The 8188-nt window shown below is 39.6% G+C and overlaps 1 long non-coding RNA gene across 1 annotated transcript; it reads left to right on the plus strand.

The window, feature by feature from the left end:
- Positions 1-1079: 1079 nt before the first annotated feature.
- LOC144238094 (uncharacterized) lies at positions 1080-4528 on the plus strand. The gene is made up of 2 exons (XR_013337011.1): positions 1080-1156; positions 4317-4528. It is a non-coding gene; the product is annotated as an uncharacterized LOC144238094 (long non-coding RNA).
- Positions 4529-8188: the final 3660 nt, after the last annotated feature.

The following is an 8188-nucleotide window of genomic DNA, read 5'->3' on the forward strand; positions in this document are numbered from 1 at the left end:
TGCAGTAGCATCCAGGGCAATGTATTTTTAGCAAAGTCCCTAGCGATGCTGATGTGAGGAGTCCAACAATCATACTATGAAAAACATCATTCTACATGGTCAGTGCCCATCTTAATCTTAACCCAACACTCAGGGACATCTAAAGCAAAGAAATATATGTTTACATGGTCAATCCAAATAAATCTGGATAAGAACAGTAATATCAGTAGAAACACATCTTTTTCTTGATGGGTTTCTTCTAAATTAGGAATCTATAGGGGTGTCTAGATGGCTCAGTTAAGTGTCTGACTTTGGCTTAGTTCATGATCTTGTGATCTGTGGGTGTGAGCCCCATGTTGGGCTCTGTGCTGACAGATCAGAGCATGGAGCCTGCTTCAGATTATGTGTCTCCCTCTCTCTCTGACCGTCTCCCCTCGAAAATAAATAAATACTAACGAAAATCATAAACTAGGAATCTATAAAGGATAGCTCTTTCGAGAACAAAAGGTAGTCTCCCTCTAAGTTAATTCCCATTTCATCTCTAGAAGGTAACTTTTTAAGGCAGAAGCTTTATTCTTACCTTCCAAAATATGAAAACTTTGTCTATACTCTATTACAGGGATAGTGTCAGGTCCTAGACCCAGATCACTTTCCTCATTTCCCAAAAGCACCTGGAATTACCAGATCCCTTAACAAAAAGGGTAAACTGTTTTCTCCCCAAATAATGGGGAATGGGAACCTAAAAAGGACAGGATTGTTTCAGCAAGGGTTATTTGTTTTTCTCATAATTTTTCTTTTTCTATTGGGTTTTATTTTTAAATAATAATATTAGGCCAAATTTAATTTCTGTTTTAGTCTGTAACCATCCAGGAAAGCTCTCTCTTCTTTTATTTGATGGCTGAAACTAATATTGCATTAGTCGTTTGATAAGGAAAGCTTGGTTCAGAGTTGACCTTTTAATAACTCAAGAGAGTTGTAGGAGTTAAGCAATAAAAATTAAAATAGAAATGCCTACTGAGGCACACTACTGAGACTGCGATCTTCAGTTCTGGGAGGTTCTCAGAGAGTACCCATCTATCTTTGTGCATCCAGGTCTTTGAATTGGGACAGGCATTGGAAGGCTCATGTGAAATCATTCCATTTCATATTCAAAAGGGCTCCGGTCCTCTTGATCTTTGTAAGTAGAAGAAACTTTTGTCTTGAATCCAAATCCCCTTCCAAATGCTACACCATTTTCCTTTCTTTTCTTTTTTATAAGCAAACTTCTTTAAAAAATTCCCCTTACTTGCTGTCTCCCCTTATTGCCACCTGTTTAATTGTCAACTCAGTGCAGCCAAATTTTCAACCCACCACTGCTTTGAAACACTTCTTGCTAAGATCACCAATGTTTTAAAAATCTAATAATGACATCTCTTACATATCTAACTTGACCTCTCAACAACAGTCAATACAGTTACTGTTCCCTTCTCTGATACTATCCTCTCTTGGTTTTCTCCAACTTTATGGCTTTTCTGTGTTCGATTTCTATTTGTTGGCATTTCCTCCTCGGCTTGCCTGGCCTCCTCTAAATGTAGGAATTCTTTGTCCCTCTGCACTTCTCTGTCTCCATTCTCTCAGGTGATCTCATTCAGCTGTATAATTAAAACACCACTATAGCCCAATTAATCTAGAATTTACATCTCCAGTTCTGACCCCTTCTCTGCATTACAACCTAATGTATTCAACTTCCTACATAAACATATTAGATCCAATGAAACTCAAATATTATATCCCCAAATATGATATTGCATGTCTTCCTGTAGTACAGTATCTCCATGTACCCAGTTGCACAGCCCAAACCCTAGTTGTTATCCTTGATTCTTCCTCCTTTTCTCACTGCTTGTATCCAATCTCCAACGGCACTGCCTCACCTTACTTCAAGCTACCAGCACCATTCGACTACATTGCTGCCATTATCTCCTGGCCATCACTTTGTTGGGATCCTTGCCTCCCTATAATCAACTCTATACAAAGCATCAGAGTGGTTGTCTTAAAATCACATAATGCTCCCTTGCTTTACACTGGCTTCTGAGTTCCTCCTCATGGTCTCAAGACCTTATGTGATTCTTTCCTTTCCAGAATGCTCTCTTTCTCTTGCTTCAGCCATATTAATCTTTTATTAATTTTCTTTAAAACTCCAAGCTCATTTCCACCATAGGGTTTGCAACCTTGGCTTCCTCTGTCTAGACCAACCTCTCCCTGTCTCCTCATGTGACCAACTAGTTCTCATCATTTGGATCTTGGTTCAATTGTCATTTCCTCCAAGAGGCATTCTGGCCACCCTAGGTAAGATGAACCTTTTATACTCAGATACACTGTTACATCATCCTGTTTTATCTTCTGTGTAGCACATATCATAACCTGAAATCCTGTTCATTTGTTTATGATATCTATCCCCCATGCCCAATAGATGGTAAGCTCCATGACAGTAGTAACAGTGTTTTGGTTAGTGCCTGGCAGATAACAGGGAAATAAAAAATATTGAGTTATAAATTTTATAATGATTATATAAATAGTGTATTAGATTCAAAGCTGTACCATGTTGGCAATGAATGAGCCCTTTAGAATTTCTTTTATTTTTCGTGTTGTACTGGGTCCTATTTGAACCTTATTTAAAACTCAGATTATCTGAAGGACTATCATAAATTACTGGATGGGAAGCTTCTTGGTGTCTGTTTCATTGATTTGCACTAATGGAAAATATCTTTAAAAAGGAAGTGTGTATGAAAATCCAAAGAATTCAGGAGCAGCTATAGAGTGGGAGTAATGAGGTGAAAGAGGGAAGACTATTTTTCAGCCAAATCTGAAGCACTAGGGACCAAGTCTATGTGGAAGGGAGTTACCAGAAGAAGCAAACAGAGCTGGTTTGTTTTGTTTTTGTTTGTTTGTTTTGCTTTGCTTTGTTTTTAGAAATGTGGTAAAGCAGGAAAATAGAAACAATGTTGATTCAATGCCCAGGTAGCAAAGTGGGACACTGCATTGGGAAAAGGGAATCTCAGCATCTCTTTTCACCTGTGGTGTCCAGTGCAGCATGGAAAACACTGATCTCCATGGCATTTCAAGACTGTGCAGTTTTAGGAGATCTTGGAAACAGTCCTCTGGGTAGAAAGAGTCCTTCCTTCTTGGCTCTGCTTCCTTAGAATTTGCTCTTGTTTTAGGCCACCATGCTCACAAATGGCTGTAGCAGAACCAGACACTACATCTTCTGTCATTCATGCCAGGGGGAAGACAGTGAAAGTTCATTGCTGGAGTTCTAGGGAAAAAGTATCACTCTATCTCCTCAACTTTGACCCAGTCAAAGGGGACAGGTTCCCCTGAACTAAGACTGGGAACAGTGAGATGACTGTGGCAAGCGATTTCTTTTTGCTCATTCCTTAGCACTTACTGAGCACCTACCATGTTCCTGACACTCATCTAGGTGCTAAAGATGGCATGGTGAACAGCATTCAAAATTCCGCCAATTATAGCAAAATGCTCAAGATTGCAAAGCCACTTACTTATGGCTCTATCTTGGGTTACCCACTCATTTTCTGGAAATGGGAGATGTACACAGGGTGACTTTTCCACACTACAACAGAGAGGAAGGACCCATTCAGCTGTCAGTTCTCCTCACTTGTAAGTCTTGCATGATGTGACTTGCCTGCTACAAAAAGCTACACTCACCCAGGGCAACCACAATCTTTCCCCTGAACTCAGAGGCTGTCAGCTGCTGCAACTATTTGCTTTACCCACTATCCAAGAATATGCATGGATGGAAAGGAGACTTCGAGGGCAGAAGCATGGATGATGGGGTTATGGCTTCTTCTAGACACCAGAGAAATTTTGTCTGTGCCCTCCTGACAGAGGAACATTGACTGCATTTTAATATAATGCTATTCTATGCAGATATTTCATTTTCAGACTGGTGGAAAAGTGAGGCATCAGAAGGGAGAATGCTGATGGGGGTTTGGGTAAAGGAAAGAAAGCTGATAAACATTTCCCCTCTGAGGCAGTATGAAAACACCCACATTAAGGATAAGTAGCTTGCCTTAGAAAAGTCAAAGTCAAAATGAAGTATGAATTATTGATTTTCAGTAAATCAGGAACTAACATTCTACTTTTACCTCCACTCCATGTTCTCGTTTTGGCAATAATTCAACAGTCTCTTTCACATCCAGAAGCTACCCTTCAAATATCACTCGATATTTTCCTTTTATCCTCCCTCCTCATCCTCTCTTTTATTTTCTCTCCTCTTTCATCCCCTTTCCCTCTCCCCTTCTCATTTCTCTCATTCTCTTGCTCCCCTCTTTTTGCTTTAGGATGTATCCTAGCAACAGCTATTTCAATTTAGAGAGGATGGGAAGGGCCACTGGTGTTGCCAAGGTTACCAGTATTTCCTGCTGTCATCGGAGGAAGTAACCTGTGTGTCGGATCACAATGGAATTAGATGCCCTGACACCTATGCTGCCTGTCTCTTGAATATCCAGATAATGAGAGACTCTTCCATATCAAAAAGTTTTACCAAACTGTCTCACAGTGTCATGGATGTTTTCATTTAGTGATAAATTATTCTATAACCTAGATGTTTATAGAAAAGTTTAGGGAAATATAAAATGGTGATAATGACAATAGTTAAAATTTGACTTCATTTTAGAGGGTAGCAATTCTGTTCATTTGTGATATACTGTCAGATTTCCAAAAACAAGATCATAATATTGTTGACCAATAGAGCCCGTACTGTGATAATGACTCAATATCAGATACATAAGCCATTTAAAAATATAATAATCATAGTAATTTGTACCTATATACCATCCTTTAGGTGCTGTATCCACTTAAAAGATAAAAATCATTTTAAAAAATTCTCCAAATTAACCACCATCATAAAAAATTAAAAATTCATTCAGCAGGACCTTTTCTATTCATCATAAAATGATCGCCATTAGTATCTAGGAACTATTTCAAAGATTATTTACATCAGGATCACAGCATAAACATGAGGCCCAGAAGACCCAAGACCAACCTCCAGGTGTGGCCCCAGTTCTGAGCTCACATTTGCCAGACCAGTCAGACTAAAATATCTATGGATTTTCTTCGCCATAACACCATATATTGGAATACCCCCTTATAAAACCCTCATACTTCCTTATTTCATTCCCACAATGGCTATGTAAGAAAGCACTTTCCCATTTTACAGATGATCAAACTCCCAGGGAGTTTGAGTGATATAAATGGGCAGAAGACCTGGCACAAGGCCTTCTGATTCATGTTACTGGATAGCACTTTCCTTCCACCAGATGCAGCTAATATAGAACCTATGCATGTCCTCTTCCCCTTGCTTAGCCCTACTGGTTCCTCCTGGAAACATTCCCTGCATAAATCCCTTGCACATGAATCCTCCTCTGGAATCAACTTTGGGTTGGGGAGCCCAACTCTTGCAATTCCTATCAGTGCTTTCTCCATGGCTCCAGCTCTCACCATTCCCTTCCCTTGGCCCTTGGGAGTGGGGAATGATTTCCATTGTTGCTAGCCCCAGGGTGCTTTAACAGTCTTGGTGGTTTCCTTAACTCTGCTCACACTCACTCTTTAGTTCTGCAATTGCAGTTTCATGAGGTACTTTACCTGGTTTCTGTTTAATGCAGATACCATACTGTTAAAGCCTCTTAACTGATCTCCCCAAATTCTCTTTCACGGTCTTCTCTCCTTCCAATCCATTCTCCATAGACTGGCTGGAGGATATTTTAAATCACCATTAGGTCATATCATTCCCCACTTAAAACCATTAATGGATCCCCACCACGCACAGATAATATTCACATTCCCTCCCATCATATAGGAGCTCTTTCATGCTTCAGTTGATATCTTCAGCCACAACTCTGACCACTTCCTTCCTAATCTACTTACACTGCAGTGATACCAAACTACATGTAATTCCCAACACAGACCAGGGCTGCATCTTACCTCTGTGCTTTGGTTCAACTCATGCTGCCCTCAAAGTGTAGCATGCTCTCTCCTCTTCTAAACATCACTAATTGATTCCCTAGTTCAAGTCGGTGTCATCTCTCCAGGAAGACTGTCGTTGTTGCAAGACAGAGATGATTCATTTATTAATTTTTATGCTATCAATTTCAGCTGGACTCAGAATAGAAAGTATGTTGAATGAATGATCTTTCAAGGAGTGAAAATAGCTACTACTGCACCACAACACCTTTGCTAACCTTCATTTATCATTGGAGATATCTTTGAAAAGCAACCCAGTAAGTTAATAATTGCCATTTACTTGTGCCAACTCTGTACCACTTAATGTATGATATTATTATTTAATCTTCACAACAAATATAAGATATTTTTTTAAGTTGAGAACAATAAAGCTCAGAAAGATAAGAAATGTCTCTTAGGTCACACAGCTAAGGATGGACTTGGGATTTGAGTCCTTCTTTGTCTATCTTCATTCCCAGGACTGTGCTCTCTCCTTTACAGAGAGGCATCCATGTCATAATGTAAAGTAGAATCACACCTATGACCCCACATGGGCAGAGCCCTCACTCCACTTCTATTTGCAGCATCCAAGTCATCATGAAGAAGACGGACACTCATTGGTTTCATATATTCATGAACAGTGGCAAAATCAATACTGTATATGTGCACCTATTTCTAGCCATTTTAGATGGCATTTTATTTGGTGCCATTTCATCTAAAGAGATGGTGGAACTAGATATAGTCAGATATTTACACAGGAAAAATAAATCCTTACTATATACTATACACAATAAAAAAAATGCATGGAACATTACTTCCCTGCAAGAGCTACTACTACAGCCTGCATTCCCATGAATGTATTTCACTGTTCTCTTTAAGACTCAGCAAGGCCATGATCACATGCTGATCACACACACAGAGTCAGATTCAGACAATTAAAGTCGTGATTTGCTTTTGCTCCCATCAAAACTTGATAACTAAATGGTAGCAGTAGTTAATGTAGCATTTTATAAGCAACAGTGAATTACCCATAGTTAGTGACTAATAATAAATTAGTATGGTTATACTCAACACCAACAAAAAATGTCTACAGATGGGAGCTCATGTCACAAGCATGAAAAAGAGAAAGTTGGAATCAGGTTACATAACATCACAGAACAGGCAACTTGAAAAAACAGACCTGTTTCCTTATGACTTCTGCCTAACTCAGAAGCTCCTTGACCACTGCACAATGTGGCCATCACAATGGCAAGATGGCTCTTCTCTGCCTTCTCTCTCCCCCCAATGAAGGGACCAACTTGTACAGGTACTGCCTAGGACTTTACTGGTTTTAGTATAGAAAATTCTGTATTTACTACTTAAATTCAGCTTCCAGTTATGGTAACTGTGGTAGGCAGACTAATGGCCTCCCAAAGATGTCTGAATCCTCTTCCCTGAGATCTGTGAATATGTTACCTTACATGGCAAAGGGACTTTACAAATATGAGTCAGAATCCTGAGGTGAAAAGATTATCTTGGCTTATCCAGGTGGGCCCTACCTAATCATATTGGTCCTTAAAATCAGAGAGCTTTTTTTGGTTATAGTCAGAGACACATGTGACTACAGAAGAATGGTCCCAGAAATGCATCACTGCTGGCTTTTTGAAGACAGAGGAAGAGGGCTTTGAGAAACTGGAACAAGCAATGAAATGGATTCTTATCATGTCTTCAGAAACAAACAGCCCTGCTATACTTAGATTTTAGCCCAGTGAGACCCACACTGGAATTTTGATCTATAGAACTGCAAAGAGAATAAATGTGTTGTTTGAAGCTGTAAGTCTTTGGTAATTTGTTATGGTAGCAATAAAACAACTAATACGGTAACCACCTCATCCTGGTTGGCCCAGGACTGTTCTAGTTTTAAAACTAGAAATCCCACATCCTGGAATTCCTTCAGTCCTGGACAAACCAGGACTGTTGTTCACTCTACCTCCCCTCCCCTCCCCCCATTTCTCACTCCCAATGCTGGGCTATAGAATTCTCCACTGATACTTAGTTACCCTCCAATGAAATTACTTGGCTTCTCAAAAGATGCCCTAAAGCAAAATTTCTCAACCATTAGTGTGAATCAGAACCACCTGGAGGGCTTGTTAAACCAGACTGTTGGGCCTACCCCCAGAGGTTCTGATTTAGTAAATCAAGAATGAACTCTGAGAATTTGAATTTCTAACAT

The sequence above is a fragment of the Crocuta crocuta genome, unplaced genomic scaffold (genome assembly GCF_008692635.1).
Source record: "Crocuta crocuta isolate KB4526 unplaced genomic scaffold, BGI_CrCroc_1.0 scaffold56, whole genome shotgun sequence".
NCBI classification, from domain to species: domain Eukaryota; kingdom Metazoa; phylum Chordata; class Mammalia; order Carnivora; family Hyaenidae; genus Crocuta; species Crocuta crocuta.